The following is a 19,243-nucleotide window of genomic DNA, read 5'->3' as shown; positions in this document are numbered from 1 at the left end:
CATTTCCAAATGTCCTTGGGGGACAAAATCACCTCCAGTTGAGAATCACCGAGATAAATCAACAGAAATTATCCAGTCTTCAAGTTCACTAACTCTTTCTTCTGTTATCTTCAATCCAGTGAATATATTTCAGATATTTTAGTTTTTAGTTATAAAATATTCATTTGTTTTTTTTCTTGTAGTTTCTACCTCTCTCCTGAGATGACCTATCTATTCATTCATTACAAACATGTTTTCCTTTACTCACTTGAATGTAGTTATAGTAGTTCCTTTAAAATCTTTATCTTCTAATTTCAACATTGTTTTAATTAGCAATCATCATGCCTTGGATAAACTTCATTGGCTACGATACTGCCACTATGCAAAGCTCAACATTGTTTTAAAATGTAGGTCATTATTATTCAGCTATGGTGAGACCAACAGATCAAGAGACAATTGCCATTGAAAATATAGTTTGTCACTCACAGTTCCCAAAAGGAGAAGGCACAGCATGTCATGGTGGGCTACATGGGGAAGCACCATGGCTTGTCAAGAGGCAGAGGGAATAAGGGGAAAATGTGGGCATGAGACTTTATTGTGATTTTTTGTGGGAAGGGCAAGGCAAGGCAGGGTAAGCAGGGATAGGATTGGCTAGTTTGAATAATTTCAGCAGGCTCTGGGGTGTAGGGGCTGTTCCTATGTGTCTGGTACTTGGCCCTGGGGTAATTAGGGCAAGACAATAGTGATCTGTGTGCGAAAGTCCTGTGAGAGCCCAATAAAAGAGATAATTGGGGTAATGGGCTTCAGATCGGTTGGTTTGCATATGAAAGTTGCACTCCTGGGCAAGTTGTTTGCTATCTCTAGGAATTAAGTAACCCTGGAAGGGGCAGTTCCTTCCAGTGTCAGCAAGGCCCCAAGATGTCAAAGGATCAGAATAAAAAGACATTTTTAATACAAACATTTGTGTCATCTCAGAGTAAGTCTCCATTGATTGCTTCTTCTCTTGAGTATGGGTCATATTTTCCTGTTTGTATATTTTGTAATTTGAAATTGTATTCTGAACCTTGTGAATATATGTTGCAGGGACTTGGGACTCTGTTATGTTGTTCTGAATAATACTGAGTTTTTGTTTTAGCAGACACTTAACTTTGCCAAATTCAAGCTCTAAACTGTCTTTCTTGAGCTGGGCAGCCACAGAAATCTCTGTTCAGGTCTTAGAGCCTCAGCTGGGCTGCTCAGAGTCTGCTCTGTGTGTATGTAATTCAGGGATCAGCCAGGGATTTGGACAGTTTATGCACAGAATTTAGATCTCTTGCTCTGCGGCTCTCTCCTTTTTGGGATTTCCTCCTTCATTTTCTGTTTGCTGTGGTCACACACACTCTGTCCTCTGATTCTACAAGCAGTAAGATTGAAGGTTTCTATCTGAGTATTAGCTGCTCCATGATACTGACTGGAGTCTGCCTCAGGCAAAAAGCAATAAAAAAATGCTTAGAAACTCACCCAGTGCCGTTACCTTCTTCCAAGTGTCCAAATTTCTCCAGTTTCTGCTTGCTTTTAGTCTCTCTCTGGTGTCTTCAGATTAAAAAAAAGTATTTTAAATGTTGGAAATTAAATATGAGCTACTCCTCCATTATTGGAAGAGGAATTCCTTGTGTCTCATAAATTTTGACATATAGTGATTTTACTAGGTATTCTAAGATTTAAAAATTTCCCTTATGATTTTTCTTTTAACATGGATCAATAGGATTTTTTTTAGCTCCCAGATATATTGGATTTGCAAGCCATCTTTTTGTTAATATTTTTAAATTTTATTGTGTTATAGTCTCAAACATAGTTTGTATGATGTTGATTCTGTGGCATTTACTGAATCTTCCTTTATCGCTTACTGCATGTTTAATTTTTGTGAATGATCTACATGCACTCAAAAAGGATGTGTAGGGGTCAGCCTGGTGGCGCAGCGTTTAAGTGCGCACGTTCCGCTTCGGTGGCCCGGGGTTCATCAGTTTAGATCCTGGGTGCGGACATGGCACCTCTTAGCAAGCCATGCTGTGGTAGGCGTCCCACATATAAAGTAGAGGAAGATGGGCATGGATGTTAGCTCAAGGCCAGTCTTCCTCAGCACAAAGAGGAGGATTGGCAGCAGTTAGCTCAGGGTTAGTCTTCCTCAAAAAAAAAAAAAAGGATGTGTATTCTCTGTTGGGTGAATTCTCTGTATCTTTATTAGTTCAGCCTTAATAAATCTCTTTATCTTTGTTTTTTGCTTTTTGTGTGTTTGAGCTATCAATTTCCAAGAGGGGTGTGTAGTTTCCAACCAAATCTCTTGATTTATATATTTCTTTTCATAGCTCTGTCAGTTGTTACTCTGCATTTTTTTGAGGCCAAATTCTTAGGTGCATATCTTTTCATGATCATTATATCTTCTTGAGTTTTTTCCTTTCAGAAGCATCTAATGTCCCTCTGTTTCTCTTCTCTATTCTTTGGCACTTCTTGCATCCTTTCACTGTGAGGTTTTTACATCTCTCTTTAATTCTGGGAAATTCTTGGTTGTTAGTTGCTCATTTGTTTCTCCCTCTATTTATGTTTCGCTCCTTCTAGGATTCCTAGAATATGGATGTTGAAAGGTCTACTTCTGTTCTCCCTGTTTTCTTTTATTTATTTATTTAAAAAATATTTTCCATCTCTTTATCCTTTCTTGATGCTTTCTGGGAAAGTTTCCTGTGATCTTCTAGCTCATTAAATTATTCTTTTTGGCTATTTATTGAGTGCTTTATTTTAGGAATGACATATGAGATGTCTGCACCTCTGGCGCCTTCATCCCCTTGTTTGAGTCCAGAGGGAGGCCCAGAGCGCTGTACACTCTTGGCATGCAGCCCCACCTCTCCCATGTGTCACATATCCCCTCGCCACCACTCTCTGCCCCTTATCATCAGTCATCACAAGGAGGCTTGACTGCCAGGACCCCTCCCCAGTGAGACCTGTCCTCATTATTTTGTTGGGAATCCACTCCCATCCTCTTTACGTTCTCCACAGCTCTTATCCCTATTTAGTATACACTGCATTTTATTTCTTTATCTTATTTATTTTCTATCTCTCCTGCCAGAATGTATGGGCCAGGAAGTCAGCACTTTTTGTCTATTTTGTTCTCTATTCCTCAGCATCTAGCTCAAGTGTCTGACATGTAGTGGATGCTCAATAAACATTTGCCAAATGAATCAATGATTTATGCTATATTCCTTATTTATTTCACCGATTGTTATTCTTTTATATGAGCTACCTTTTATTGACATCTTCTTTGTTCCAGAAACAGTGCTAGGGTCTTTGTGTTCATGGAGTTATTTAAACATTTATTTACTCATTCATTTCTATATGTTTTTATTGTGGTAAAACATATATATTATAAAATTTACCATTTTAACCCTTTTTAAGGGAACAGTTCGCTGGCATTAAGTATGTTTACGTTATTTGTCAACCATCACCACCAGCCATTTCCAGACCTTTTTCATTTTCCTGAACCAAAACTCTGTCCCCATTAAATGAAACTTCTATGTGTTTCATGCCCAATGTTTCCAGTTGATGGTTCTTTACAACTGCCTGTTGCTACTTTATATTCCCAGTATCTTCCTTTATCTCTTTGAAGATATTTATTTGCTTGGTTTGAATTCTCTTAATTCTGCTTCGTGGACAGATGTGGGCTGTCTCCTGCCTCTCTCTTAGGGTGGCTGTCCTCCCGACAGATCTTGTTACTTTTTCCTGGGAGCCCAGCTGCCCTGGATGGCAATACTCACCTCGGGGAGAGGAAGTGCCCGACTCACATGTGGGCTTGCCTGGTGAGCTTTGGAGAATGCTCAGGGGCAGGGGTGCCCCTCAGGGTGGAGAAGTTTGGTGTTATAAAATCTGGGATAGCTCATTCCCTGATTTCAGGTGCCCCACGCCCACCCCCTGGCCAGCCTGACCCTGGCAGGCTCTTCTCTTGGAGCTGCCAGCCTTGGTTGCACTCTCCTCGCCTATGGGGTGGAGAGTTTGGGGGCCACCCTGTTGCCTGTTCCAGTTGTCACAGAGCTCCCACCTTCTCCACAGCTGGCGCTAGGTGAGGGGCTGGTGCTTCTGCTCTTTTGCTGCCACCCTGCAGCTCCAAGCTGGGGAAATGGCCACCTGGGGCAAGATGGAGTAGACGTGGGCCACTGGAAAGCTTCCTTGGAGCCCTGCGCACCATGGAGCAGGCTCCTCTCCCACAAACCCCTGCATGGGACTTAATTACCTTTCTTTCCCCCAAGAACTTCTCACAGTTCCTACTGCTTGTTCAGGGGCATCTCCAGAGCATGGAGAGCCAGCACCCTGGGTCACTTCATGTCTCGTGAGCTACCTCTGTCTGAAGGTGCTTTGTTCTGAAGGTTTCTGGGGCAGGGGAGTTGGCTTCCAGTGGCCATACTTGGGATGGAAGTTACAGAGGAGGGACAGTGACGACTTGAGGAGCGTGTCTTATGTGTGGGGGGACCCAGAGAGGAAGCAGTGGAATAGTCTGGAAGTCTCCCCAGATCCCATGGAGCAGCCCGGGTCTAAGGGGTCACAATCCTGCTAGGGAGCTGAGGGGTTGGCAGGTACCTGCTGGCCCTTTTCTTGGGGACTCTGCCCTGTGGGGCCTGAGGTTCTGGGTTATGTGGCTTCTTTTGGCTCTGACCACAGGTGTTTGACCCATTTACTACATATGTTTACTTTCAAATTCGTGTCTCCACTTTCCCATCCTTACCTGTTAACCTCCCCTCGTTCCTGCTCCTCCTTTAGCCCAGTGGGCTGCTGAAGAGTCCCAGTCCTCAGCTTGTTTGTCAAGTGGCCAGGCTTGTCTCACAAGGAGACCGTGTGGGAAGCCATAGACATGTTTTTATAGAATTCCAGTGTCTTTGGGCAGAAGGGACTTTGGAGGTGACTGGTCTTGTTGATCTCATATTATCTTATATTTGACTCACTAATGACCCATTTAAGGAACCCAGATCCCATGTCCATAGGAAAACCCCACACTTTCTTAGCTGTACACTTAAGTATTTACAGTTATTTGTTGTTAGATTTTTAATTTCTTTTTGTTTTAAGGATCTGAATATTGCAGTAATAGTATTGGGAAAAAATTAGATTGGAAGTTCTTCATGATCATGAAAGCCCCTGTCTCCGCAGCATTTCCCACTTCTTCATAATTGCTGACCCCTAACCTCCATGAGAACTGGATTTTGTCTTTTGTTCACTGCTGTCTCCCCCAGCTCCTGGGACAATGCTCCCAATACATATTTGCTGAATGAACAAGTGATGTAGTTAGTAACTCTACGTCTGAATCCCTTCTCTTAGCTCCATCCTGAGCTTGAACATTTTCAAGGCTGGAGAGCTCACCTCTTGGCACAGTGACTTACCTGTCATTTCATAGTAGTACAAATGGTCAGGAAGTTTTTGTGTCTGTTCAGCTTAAATTATTTCCCCTGAATATACATTAGTCCTGCTTCTGTCCTACAGAACCACAGAGAATACGTTGAATCCATCTTGTCCGTGACAGCACCTCTACTATTGAAGACAGCCACCATGGGCTCTCTAGGATGTCTCTAACAAGCAAATGTCCACCGTTCTTTCCATATTCTTCATAGGACTTGATATTGATATTCTTCTCCATCTTAGTTATCCTCCTCTGAGTGAGCTCTTGTTTTCAGTACTGCTTTGAAGTGTGGTAGTCAAACCAACACCAAACCACAAACGTGGCTGCTGATCAGAGCAGAGAGTAATGGCATTGCCACTTTCTTTTTCTTGACATTATCCTCACATTAACACAGCCAAGTTAACACCTTTTGAGTTGTCTTGAGTCTCTTTTCCAGTGGACTCTCTCCCTGGACCTGGACTCCAACCAGGAGAAGCTTTGAACCTAGGTGCAGGGTCTTGACCCCTCAGCAAGTGGGATATAGAAAGGAGCTGGGCTGGGAGTCAGGAGACCCACCCACATTATGGACTGGTGATGACGATCAAATGAAATAGCCTGGTGTGAAAGTGCTTTGAAAGTCATAAAGATGTCTAAGGCTATGTATTATTGTCAAGTAGCTGGCTTATTCTATCATAAACCCATTGAGGTCTGTTTGAAGTGTGTCTCAGCCCACCAGAATATCAACATCGTTCTCAATGTTGTTCCTGGGATTTCACATGAATACTTTCTATGACTTTATTCAAGCCTTTTATAGAAATGTCCCACATGACAGGGCTGAGGGCAAAGCCTGTGGCATGCTGTTGGAGGCCTCCCTCTGGGTGACTGGGATCTGTTAGTCCATAATTTGCAAGTTCAGTTTTTCAACCAACAATGCATCTCTTGGCCTGTACTACCATCTAGCCTGTATGAGTTCAGCTAATTTACAAATATAGCACGAGGGACTCTGGCAGCTGCCTTGCTGAAATCCAAAGGCGCTAAGATGAACAGAATATGAGTCCTATCAATAAGAGAAATGCAACGGTTTGTCATGGCTCACTCCCATGATGCTGGATTGGCTCCTGGTGGTCACAGCTTCTTTCTAAGTGCTCCCAAAACCTGTAATCCCCAGTGTTTCATCACAGAGGACAAAACATACAAGTGGGAGAAACTCCTTGAAGGCACATGGTAAGGACCATGGTAAATTGCTGATGATCTAACTCACGATTTTTCAACCTTGGCACTATTGGCATTTGGGGCTGAATAATTCTTTGCTGAGGGGCTGTCCTGTGCATTGTAGGTTATTTAGCAGCATCCCTGGCCTCTACCCACTAGATACCAGTAGCACTCACCTCCAGCTGTGACAATCAAAAATGTCTCCAGACATTGCCATATGCCCCTTGAGGGGAAATTTGCACTGGTTGAGAACCACTAGTCTAATTGAAGGAGAGAGGGGCAGAAATACTTAGAACAGTGATACCCGCCACCACCACCATCACATTTTCTGAACTTGGCTTCAGAATAATACAGATTTGCTGTCCTAATTGCATTTTGCAAAGGTTAGTATTAAAATGAGTTTGTATGCTTTCAGTTTGCTCTGTCAACATAGTGTAATGTGGTCCAGAAGCATGTCTGGTGACTGAGGGTGAGAGGGTCAGGGGCGAACCAGATTGGGATTAATTCCACACATAACTGGTTAAGTGAGCGGTCCACATAAGAACAACTGGAATTAGACTTGGCTCTTGGAGGAGATGCTAATGAATCCCAGATCTCATGAGTACGTGCCTATGGCAAAGGAGCTTCAGGACTTCATCACTGTAATCTGGGGCAGCAAAACTGAAGCAAGTATCTGAATCATCTGATCAGCTGAATCATCTCCTAAGTTCCTGTGGTTTTCAGAATCACTCATGCAGGTAGGTTGGCAGTCAGGGAAGGACACACAGGAACTTTGTTCAGAAGTTATTGTTTCCATTAGAAAGAGTAATGATTTTCATATACCAGCAGAATAAACCCATGTTATTACAGGTTGAGGATGAGAATAATGAGAAAACTCCCACTTTACAAAAGCATTGGTTTACACCCTGGGAGGCAGTAGCAGTGGTGAGAGGTGAGTCAAAACCTGTCATTGCCTGTCAAATAAGAGATTGTTCATCATTATTATTTTTATTTTGAAAATTAACTCCTCGAAGGGGCCAAGCTGTGCTATGCCTCTCGAAGGTATACTTCCACTTTAAAATGTAAGCTGTTTTGAGATGATCTGAGCACAAGAATGCATCTGGTTACAGAAAATGATTTCCCTAGCTTTCTTTGAAATAAAAAATAGCCCAACATGCTTAGGAAATGGGAATTATGGTGGACACTGCATTATTTTCTAGATGGATCACCTTACAAACTAAAATCCCGTTGTCCAGTTAATGGTGAAAAATTGTCTATTTGAAGAAAGAATAATTGCCAAGCAGCAGAGAGGCCAAGTCTATTGTTTTTTTTTCAAAAATGGGGGTTTGGCATCAATTGCATTTAGACTTCTGTATGAGGCAGCTGAGACCTTAGCTGGAGAACTTGGGTGGGGAACCCGAAACTGGCTTGGGAAGGAGAGGCAGCTGCCGGGGACTGGCTTCTGGAATCTGACTTGGGGGCTTGGCCAGTCAGCTGAGCAGAGCTTAGATGGTCCCATCCTACTACTAGAATGTTCTCACAATCCCACAGAGCCTTTAGAAATGTGTGTATTTTGCTTGCTTTTTAAAAAAACTTGTAAGTCTTTTTATTGTGACATTAAGCATGCATACAAAAAAAATGTACCAAACAAAACTGTGCAGATCAGTGGAAGTATGAAAACCATCTATTTCAAGAATATAACATGCCAGCACCTCAGAAGCCCGCTCCCCTAATCACCCCATCCTTAAAGAAAACCAACCACTATCCTGACTTCTAATGCTATAATTTAGTTTTGCCTGTTTTTCAATGTTTTGAGTTTGAAAAGTTTTAGACCTACAGAGAAGTTGCAAGAGGAAGGTAATGAGCACCTGTCTACCCTTCAACTAGATGGACTGATTGTAACCATTTTGCCATGTCTACTTTCTCTCACCTGAGAAATTGTTAGATGCCAACCTTGGAGCCAGGCTTTTGGGTCATCAAATTACACTCAGGCCAGTTTTCTAGGCAGGTACTCCATTTGCTAAAACCTGACTGATGCTAAGTGCCCATTTGAAGGCTCCTGGTGAGATGAAGAGGATGGGGCCCCCTTGGAGCCTCCAGGGAGTCCAGGTTCAGTTATCTGGGAGAAATGACCCATCAACCTATTGATGAATTAATTCATTAAATTCTCCCTCCCTCTCTCTCTTCTTCCTTCCTTTTCTCCTTTCTTCTCTCTTTCAACAAGTACTTTCTGAACACAGTAAGCCTCTGTGTCAGGTGCTGGGGTACACTGATGGGCAAGATGGGTCTAGTCTTGGCCTTCACTGATCTTATCTGCTGGGTGTGAAGGAGAAGCCCAATCAATATACAGATAATGATAAAAAGTGGTATACAGACAGTAGGGGATAGGTAGGAAGGGGACTAACCCAGTCTAGGGGGGCCAAGGTAGCTCCCTGCAGGCAGCGACCTTGAAACAAAGACAGAATTGTGTCTCCTCCAATTCTTATGTTGAAACCCTAACTGCCAGGGTATTTGGAGGTAGGGCCTTTGGGAGGTGATTAGGGTTAGATGAGATCATAAGAGTGGGACCCCATGATGGGATTAGTGCCATTAAAGAAGAGGAAGAGAACAGAGTTTGCTCTCTCTTTGCCATGTGAGGACATAGTAAGAAGGCGGCCATCTGCAAGTCAGGAAGAAAGCCTCACCAGACACTGGACCGTGCTGGACCTTGATCTTGAACTTTCCATTTTCCAGAACTGTGAGGAAATTAATTTCTTTGTTTAAGCCACTTAATCTATGGTATTTTTTTATAGTAGCCAGAGCATCTAAGACTGACAGTATCACGCAGCAAAGAAAAGGGGAAAAAATGTTTCCAGCCAGGGCCACTACGAGTCCTAGGTACTCAGAGTAAGCCCATCTGACACATGGATTAAGCACTCACCTGCACACAGGTATTCACAGAATCCAGGCAAGCAGAACACAGGGTCTGGAGGAAGGAGCATCCTGGGCAGAGCAGCAGCTATCCGAGCTGGCTGAGTAGGAGCTGGTGCGGAACAGACCAGGGCAGGGAAGTGTGAGGGAGGAAGAACATAGAGAGGCCAGGGAGGGATAGAGCGGCCGTGGCTGAGGCTGGCCTGAAGCATTTGAAGGGGAAGGGAAGAGGGTGGGGGGACACATTAGTGCTGTGTTCTGGACTTAGCTAGATTTAGAAAAAACTGGGAATTCCTTCTTAGACCTGCGTGCAGCATTTGGGTTTGAAAACTTTCCAGATTTAAATCTAGTCTTGCCTTGGGCAATGGGATGTCTTCTGATTCTCCTGACTGATCTTAAAACCCTGGATGGTAAGATCTGGTGAGCAAAGAGATTTTTAAGATTAGAGTTTTCTTTTTCCCATTAAGGACTAATACTTATCACAGAAAACTCAGAAAGTACAGAAAAGTAGAAAGAAGAAAAAAATAAGTGGTGGTATTTTGTGAGAGTGTGGCATTAGTTCTAGAAATCCTATTGAGTGGAAGGTGGCAGGCTTTATTGCTTTTATTGTTTTTATTTATTTATTTATTTATTTTTAGGAAGATTAGCCCTGAGTTAACTACCACCAATCCTCTTGTTTTTGCTGAGGAAGACTGGCCCTGAGCTAACACCCATGCCCATCTTCCTCTACTTTATATGTGGGACGCCTACCACAGCATGGCTTGCCAAGCGGTGCCATGTCCGTACCTGGGATCCGAACCAGCGAACCCTGGCCACTGAATCGGAACGTGCGTACTTAACCGCTGTGCCACCAGGCTGGCCCTGCTTTTATTGTTTTTTTGATGAAAAGGCAAAACCAAACCAAACCCTGTACTCCTTTCAGAATTACCCTGAGGCCCAGGCATAGAAATTAGCTCAGTAATTGTAAGGAAAATGATAGAGCTGAGGAAGAAGCTCACCCATCCCTGAGGCAAGCTTGGGAACACAGTTGAATGGGGATGAGAAGGTGAGCTGGAGGAGTTGTCCCTCGGGCCGCCACCAGTGCTGGGGACTTGCCGTGACTGAGCTCTGATCACCTGTCACGAGGGACTTCTGCACCTGCTGAGCCTGAGCTCACCTCCACATGGAGCCGTTGAGGGCAGGAGCCTGTCTCCATCAGAGCCACAGGATTTCTCTTTCCTTCGTCTTCCACACTCGCATTCTATGATTTCTCCTTTACCCCCTTATCAAATCAAACATTGGAAACATACAATTTTTACAGTATTTTTTTTCCTGGTCAGAGGACCTATTTATTTACTTTGGTTTATATCCCGTTTGCTTCCAGGAAGGATTTGTGATAGCTTATAATAAAATTCACTTTTCAACAAGGCTACCAGACAGAAGTAAAAAATAAAAAAAATAATATTGATAACATTATTGTAGTTGGCTTTATGTTTAGCTACCAGTGCTCTGGTAGTTGGGGCCAATAGGGAAAGATGCTGGGGTGCATGATTATTTGTTTGGAAGGAAACAGACCAACTCTGAGAAGAGGGCCACTCTGTCATTAAATCCTCTTCAGGTGTCACCTCCTTCCTGAAGGCCCCTCGGTGGGCTCCCAGCATCCTGCTTTGCCTCTTATAGCACCAACACTAGCTTGCCTGCGGTGCCTTTGCCCTTGTCTACCAACCCTCCTTACTAGGTTATAAGTGAGGGAGGGAGACCAGTGGCTCATTCCATTTGCTGCCCCCACCCCAGGCCTTTGCACGTAATATGTTCTTAATGATTGTTAATGAATTGACCTACAAAACACTTAGAGTTTCTAAGACCTGAAAAACAGCACATCGCACCATTAGTATGTATGGTGCATCCTGAGCACAGACGGACACCGAGAGTGGACAAAAGGGAGGCCTGGGGTGTGCACACCTTCCTAATCCAGGGGGAGGAAAGGAGAGATTTTAAGGGGAAGACGTGGAGCCCTGCCTCAGTCTGTGTGTTGCTCTCGGAATGCAGGGAGGTGATGGAGGGTTGACCTTGTGGTCAGTGCTGTCCGGGCACTCGGTGGGTAGAATGGATGTGGAAAAGAAGCCATCCTCCTAAGGAACCTTTAATTCCTATCTGACACCTCAGATTTACCCCAATGAGATTCTTCTAGAACCACACAGCGGATACAAGATAAGTGCTGGGTGAGTCATGCAGAGAAACAGTTTGTGCAGAAATGAGAGGAGGCAAAGAGAACTCTGAGCTGGAGGCATCAGCAAAGGGGTGAGTGAGCCCTGAGCACGGCAGGAGTGTCCTGGAGACAGAGCAGATGCAGCGCCTCGCACAGAGCATGTGCTGAACAAAAGTTCTGTGGCTTGTTGGTTTCTTGTTTGAATTGACATGAACAAGACACCAGGGGAGATTCATGGACAGGCCAGGGACGTGCTGTGCTCTGTGTGGGGCAGGAGACCTGCCTGTCTCTGCAGGAAGTTTCTGGGAGATGGGAGGAGCTGGACCTGGCCAGGCAGGTGAGCCCAGGCAGCTGGGCCTTGAGCAGCCTCTGCAGAGAACCCTGACTGGGGACTGGTGAGCACATCCTAACCCCATTATCTATCCTGAATCAGTAGAACTTTTACAAGTTAATGGTTTCCTCTGGATTGTTTCAATTTCGTAAGGCATTGGGACCTCTTACAAGTGGCTCTGAAAGGAACTGGATTGCTAATAAATGCAAACTGTAAAATATTCATTTAAGATAATTATTTCATATTATTAGGTGCAGAAAGAATTAGCTTTCTGCTCACTTATGGTAGAATCCATAACTATCTGAGCTATTTAGTGAATGGAGTCTTTAACCTAATTTATATGCTTTAAGTGACCTTACAATAAATGTTATGGTTTAGTGCTGGAGAAGAAACTAAGAGAAATAAATAGACGCTCAGGCCTCCTGCCAACTTTCCTGGGTGAGGAGCCCTCGGAGGCTCTGGCACCTGTCTGTCCCCACCGTGGGTCAGAAGGGGCTGCTTGGCCACTGACTGTTGGCAAGGGAGCCCAGGGTCACGGCCCCTTTGCTGTGCTTCTGCCTTTGCCCCAGAGGCGGCAGCTCATGGGTGGGAGAGGAGCGAGGAAGCTGGTGGGTTACTTATGGCTGCGTGACCTTAGTTAATGTCATGGCCCTTGCAGAGTCTCAGCCTCCCCATCTACGACATGACTGTGACAATCCTGATTCCTCAGAGCAGTGTGGGGCCTCCACTGCAGAACCTGGTTACAGTCCCTGGGCTGCGGTCCACAGCACAGGTGGGCGCGGCCCTCTGAGTTCTCCCCTGGGCCCCCTGCTCTCAGCACAGCATCAGGACTGGTGACTCTGAGGGAGTTCGGATCTTGGGGGGCTTTCTGGGCTACTTGGTTTCTGCCCCATCTTTCCAGGCTGGCTTTGCTCTTTTCCTTCATTGTCCTTTTCTTTCTGCCTTTCCTCCCCCAGTTCAGCACTGGCCCTGCTCCCGGCTCTGGGGAGGTGGGGCTTGGCCAGGACTGGCAGAGGGAACATCCCTATTTTCTCTCCTTGTCCCGGCTGCTCTGGAGTCCAGGCAGCTCTAGGGTGGAGCCAGGCCTGCTTCCCCAGGGCCTGCGTTGGGGAGGGAGCGGGGGGGATGGGAGCTATGGAGGCTGGACCCAGGGCTGGCGCAGGAGGGAGTGTGGAAACTCTGGTGGCCTCTTTGAGGCAGGCTGGTCTGTCTGGAGGGACAGGCCAGAGCTTGTGTGTATGCTTGTGCATGTGTGCATGTGTGTGTGTGTGTGTGCATGTGTGTGTGAGGGAGAGAGAGAGAATGAGAGAAGCAAGCATGGTGACAAACAGGTCAACTTAAACCTGCCCTTCCCTTTCCCTGGGGCCCATGAGCCCTGCCTCTCTGCCATGGGACCAGCTGGTTGCAGCGGAGTTATCTGGGTGACTTGATAAATATGCGGGTTTGGGGGCCTCAACCCTGGGATCTGGATGCACAGCTCTGTTTGACAGGCCTACAGTTAACAGTGAGCTCAGGGCTCGCAGGGCACATCCCTTCCCTCTCCTGGCCCCGTTTGCTCCTCAGTACAAGGCAGGCTGGCACCCGACAGCAGGCGCTCCTTCAGCTTCAGTGTGGGGCACCGAGAGGCATCTGCTCTGGACCCGAGGGTGGGGATTGGGATGTCTGCCTTTCCGTGTCCACTCCCTCCTGCCCCCCTCCCATTAATGCCCTGGAGAATGGGACTCAAGGTCAAGTCAGAGAACAGGTGCTCCTGGAGGCGAGGCATGGGAATGGGCAGTCGAGAAACCTGGGCTCGGAGTCCTCTCAGGGGCTGTTTGGTTCCAGGACCAGGGTCTAACTCGGTGGCGGAAGAAAGCCCCTGTCTATGCTTCAGTGCCCTGTCTGAGGGGCTCGCTGAGTGCCTTCCCCCTCTGCATTTTCCTCTCAATGCCATCTGGGCTGCCCAGGCCAATCCTGCTCTGCTGCTGGGCCCCTGTGCCATGGTGGCCTCGGGACGTGATGGGCTGCAGCCTTGGAAAGGGGCGAGCTTCGGGCTACAGCTGCTGCACCGGAACACGCAGCTTCAGGAAGCTCAGGGGTGCGCCCATCAGCCACGTCGCACCTGTGCCCTGTGCCACGCAGAGCCCAGTCCCCTAATCCGGGCCGAGCTCCCCAGCTTGTCTCGTGGCTAAGACACAGGCACCGATCAGCTGGTTGGTGCAGAGCTTCTGAGCACCCTCTGAGTGATGCGGCTGCAGGTTTGGGTCTGCTTCTCTCCCAGAGCCCCTGGGTCCAGGCTCTACCTCTGCATCAGGGGGTCTCTTCTCCCCGATGTCCTCACTCTGGGGCTCCAGCCCACTTTCCTCACGGAGCTCCCTCTTGAGGAGCAGGCCTCTGGCCTCAGTTGCGGATTCGAGAGCACTGTCCCTTGGAGGTGTTTGGAGATGTCCAGGGACTGGGCCAGTGTGGACAGAGAAGAGGCCTGTCCCGTGGCTGAGTTCAAGCGCTGGGTGGGATCTGAGACTTCTGCCTCCTTTGGACTTGTCCCCAGGGCGGATGTCCTCAGGTATAACCACGAACCATGGGCTTGCCAGGCGTTGCCCCTGGGAGGGCTCCCTGGATCTTCAGAAAGCTGAAGCCCAGGGAAGGGGGAGGACTTGACTGAAGATGCTGCAGAGAGTGCGAGAATTAAGGCCCCGTCTGGCTCCCTGACTGTGCTCCTTATTTTGCATCCAGAGCTCAGGCCTCTCAGCTCTCACCCCCACGCTGCCCAGGCTCGGCTGTACTTGGCAACCATGGATGTGGGCTCAGGTGTCACCTCCTCCAGGAGCCTTCTCTGGACACTCCCAGGTTGGGTCAGCTGGAGGGTGCCAGGAGACCTTTTCTGAAAACAGCCTGACTGCTTCCTGATTTTTGTTAGCTCAACTGTTTGGCAAATGGACTTTGGAACCAGAAAGACCCGAGTTCAAATCTCCACTCTACTGCTTGCCAGCTGTGTGGTGTGAGTCGCCATTTTATTATCTGTAAAATGGAAAATATACTTGGCCCAAGAGTCCACAAGATAATGCATGGAAGGCTCATAGAGGAGGACCTGGCTTGGAATAGATGCTCTTTATGTGCTAGCTGTTGTGATTTATTCCCCACTTCCACACCCACCAGCCTTCCTTTTTGCACATTTCCAAGTAGTCAGATTTCTTGCTAACAGCTTCTTATACTCAGCCTCCCAATCACCTTCCCTTCCATTTCAGCAGGACCCTTGTGGGTGGAGCAAGCAGTGGACAGAGCTCTTGTGGCACCTGTGACCTGGTTGGTGGCTGGGCTCGATGCCTTATGGATGTCTGGGCCCAAGTGCAGTGCTGGCAGAGGACGGCTTCTGCTGTCCAGTCCTGATTCTTGGGGCAAAAATTCTAGTCCCAAACATCCCAACAGCTGTCCTTGCAGACGCCTCCTGGTGTGGCAGCCCCTGTTGTGTGTGGGAGCTCTCTTTACTAATTTCTGTCTTGGCCCCATCACTTCAGAGAGAAGCTGCTGCGCACTTTGTGGCTGTTCTTACTAATGTTGTGGTTGAATCGATGATTAGATATTTCAGTTTGGATTCTGTTATTTTGCTATGAAAACTCTTCAGATACTCCCACTGCCCTCAGAATAAGCTTCTGGACCTCTCATGATGGCCTGAAGGCCCCTTCCCATCTTTCTAGCACCATCTCTGGCCCCTTTCCCCATTGCTCTCTATTCTGCAGATACCTGGACCTTCCCTCAATACTGTACACACAAGTTGGTCCCTTCTCATCATTCAGGTCTCAGCTGGAACATCACCTCTTCAAGAGACCACCCCTAAGCTCTCTATTTAAATACGCCCCTCCCAGTTCTCTATCTCATAGTTTATTTCCTTCATGACATTTATTGCAGTTTGTAGCTATTTTATTTTTTCATTCTTTTCCTTTTTGGTCCATTTCCCCACTGGAATGTAAGCTCTGTGAGGTGGGAGGTGCCATCCGTCCTGTCACTCAGAGGCTGGCAGGTGGAGACACTCATTAATATATCCCTACCTACTGTCCCTACCAGTAGTCACATATCCTGCTAATTCTGAGTTTGCAAACAGTCCACTCTCCAAATACCACGTCCCATCTCTCTGGCTCCCTCCTCCAAGTTCCCTGACACTCCTGGGACTACAACCATTGATGCCACGAGGGGCCTCTTCCCAACCTCACTCCTTGTTTCTCACTTCCCTCCCTCCTTGATTAAATGCCACTTATCATGCTCTTTCTGACTCTGGTTCCTTTCTCAGTTCATCGTACTCACTTGGTAAAACCACAGCCCTGGTTAAATCAGCTCTCATCTTGCTTCTCACTTGTACACTTGCAGCTGAGCACGGCTGGAGAGGTCGCTGTCACTGTGCTGCCTCCACAGTCCAGTGATGCTGCCCAGCCGGCTCCCTGTGGTCCCCTGTCCTCTCCTCCCACTCTCCAAGGCAACTTTTACGTACTTCTCCCTCTCCTCAAATCCCCAGCACTTCTGCTTTCTTTTGGCTGATGACCTTGCTAAGCAGAGATCATCAACAGAGAACTTCCTCGGGCTCCAAACCTGCTAGCTCCCGCACCTGTGCCCGGGAACAACCTTCTTTGCAGTTTCCAGGAGGCCCTGGCTCTGTCCTCCACTGCTGTTCTTGATCTTGGACTCCTGCCTTCCCAAGCATCTATTTTTCTCTCTTTCCTGGATCTTCCCATCAGCATACAAACATGCTATGATTTCTTCCCTCTTAAAAATATCCCTCTCGATGTGGAAAAATTGGAACCCTTGTGCACTGTTGGTGGGAATGTAAAATGGTGCAGCTGCTGTGGAAAACAGTATGACTGTTCCTCAAAAAATTAAAAATAGAATTACCATATGATCCTGCAATTCCACTTCTGGGTATATACCCAAAAGATCTGAAAGCAGGGTCTCGAAGAGGTTTTTGTACACCAGTGTTCACAGCAGCATTATTCACAATAGCCAAAAGGTGGAAACAAGCCAAGTGTCCATCCACGGATGCATGAATAAACAAATGTGGTAGATCCATACAATGGAATATTATTCAGCCTTAAAAAGGAAGGAAATTCTGATACATACTACAACATGGATGAACCTTGAGGATGTGATGCTAAGTGAAATAAGCCAGTCACAAAGACAAATACTGTTTGATTCCACTTCCTTGAGCTACTTAGAGTAGTCAGAATCCTAGAGGCAGAAAGTAGAATGGTGGTTGCTGGGGGCTGGAGAGAGGGGAGAATGGGAGTTGCTTAGCAGGGGCAGAGTTCCAGTTGGGGAAGATAAAAAGTTCTGGAGATGGATGGTGGTGATAGTTGCACAGCAATGTGAATGTACTTACTACCACTGACTGTACACTTAAAAAATGGTTAAGACAGTAAATTGTATGTTATGGATATTTTATCACCATAAAAATGTTTTTTAAAGTAATATACAGAAATTTGGAAAGTTTAGAAAGTTGTAAAAGGACGAAATAAAAATCATCTATTAAAAACGACCCCTCTCTTGACCTCACTTCCCTCCAGCTACTGCCCGTTTCTCTCCTCCTTTGTGGTAAGACTCTGGGAAAGAGTTGCCAGTCCCTATAGTGCCAACTGATCTGTTCTCCTGTGAGTGTGCCACACTTTGACTCTCACCCCAGCATGCCACCCACAGTGCGTTCTCCAGGTCACTTGTGACCTGTGTATTGTTGATCCCATGGTCACTTCTTAGTCATCTCCTTATTGCCTGCAGTGCTGGGCCCCTCCTCCTTGCGATGCTTTCTTCTGCTGCCGCCCTGGTTGTCACATGGACTTCCTCAGCTTTCCTCTCACCTCTTGGGGTTCCTTCTCTCTCAGTTTCCTTTGCCAGCTTCTCCTCTTCCCCCCAACTCTAAATCTTGTAGTGCTCCTGGATCTGTCCTTGGATTTCCTCTATTTACCACTCACACTCGGGCTCAAGCCTCTAAATACGTCCTCCAACTAGGTGTCTGTGGCCTGAACTTCTCTCGTGAACTCAAGACTAGCCCATCCAACAGCTTCTCTGATGCCTTCACTTGTCAACAGTCCAAAACCCAGCTTTTCTTTTATTTCTCCCCAGATCTGATCTCCTGACTCTCCTTCCCATCTCAGTTAGTGTCAACTTCATCCTTCTGGTGTCTCAGGCCAAAAACCTTGGGATCATCTTTGAGTACCCCTTCCTCCGTCTCCACATGTCCAATCCATCAACAAACCCTGTCAGTTGGCTCCACCTTCAAAATGTGTCTTGCATCTCACCACCTTTCAACACGCCCACATGACCAGCATCTGTCACTTTAGTAGTTGTAGCCACCTCCTACCTGCTTTCCATGCTTCTTCCTTTGTCCTTCTTCAGTCTTTTGTCAACCTGGCAGCCAGATTGATTCTACCAAGATCAAGGTCACTCTGTGCTCGGAACCTCCAATGAATCCCATATCACCAAGAGGAAGGGGCAAAGTCCTTCTACCGATCTCCAGGCCCGTGGGTCCTCTCAATCCTCCACTTGCCTCTCTTGGCCTCCATTCCTGTTTAGTCCCCCTCCTGCCCTCTGCTCCAGCCGTGCTGGCCTTGAGCTCACTCTTCCTGCATTGGGGTCGCTGAGTGTGGCTATTTTCATTTGCCACCCTTTCTTTTCCATCTTCTGGAAATGCTCTTCCCCTCATCTTGCATTGTTTAGTTGCTTAACACAAGACCCTGTTTCATTATCTGCAAAACGGAGAAAATATGGCCTAAGAGTCCGTGAGATGATGCATGGAAGGCTCATGGGATGGGACCAGACTCGGAATAGGTACTTCCTTCCTCCATGTGAGCCATTATTATTTGTTCCTCCCCCAGTTTCACCTCTCTAGTGAGCCCTTTCCAGGCCACCAGTGACAGTTTTAACACCTCCCTTCAGACACTTCCTATCTCTCCCCATGTTCTGTTTTTCTCCCTTGCACTATCACTATCTTATAAGCCACAGGTGATGCTGGTTTACTCACTTACCCTGTTTATTTTCTTTCTCTCCTTTAGAATGGAAGTTCCATGGGCATAGGGATTAGTGTTTCTCTTCTCATCAGTGTCCCCAGCACCTAGATCACGGGCTTCCACATATCAGGTGCTTGATAAATATTTGAATGAATCTGTTGAACTGCTGAGTGGAAGTCCTTCCTCTCCCCCACCTGGCAGAGTGAGCATCTGAGCAAAGGCACAGAAATGAGATACTACACGGTGTGTTTCCGGACCCCAGCAGGCATTTTGGTGGTTCCTGG

At 46.7% G+C, this 19,243-nt stretch overlaps 1 protein-coding gene and 1 pseudogene across 27 annotated transcripts in view; one reads left to right on the top strand and one right to left on the bottom strand.

The window, feature by feature from the left end:
• The window catches only part of CAMTA1 (calmodulin binding transcription activator 1), an 854,855-nt gene that overhangs the window by 186,184 nt on the left and 649,428 nt on the right, over nucleotides 1–19,243 (top strand). The window lies entirely within an intron of this gene.
• On the bottom strand, nucleotides 245–369 carry LOC123286163 (U4 spliceosomal RNA; annotated as a pseudogene).

This window comes from Equus asinus, chromosome 5 (assembly GCF_041296235.1).
Source record: "Equus asinus isolate D_3611 breed Donkey chromosome 5, EquAss-T2T_v2, whole genome shotgun sequence".
Classification (NCBI taxonomy): domain Eukaryota; kingdom Metazoa; phylum Chordata; class Mammalia; order Perissodactyla; family Equidae; genus Equus; species Equus asinus.
This window is presented reverse-complemented; position numbering and strand designations above follow the sequence as displayed.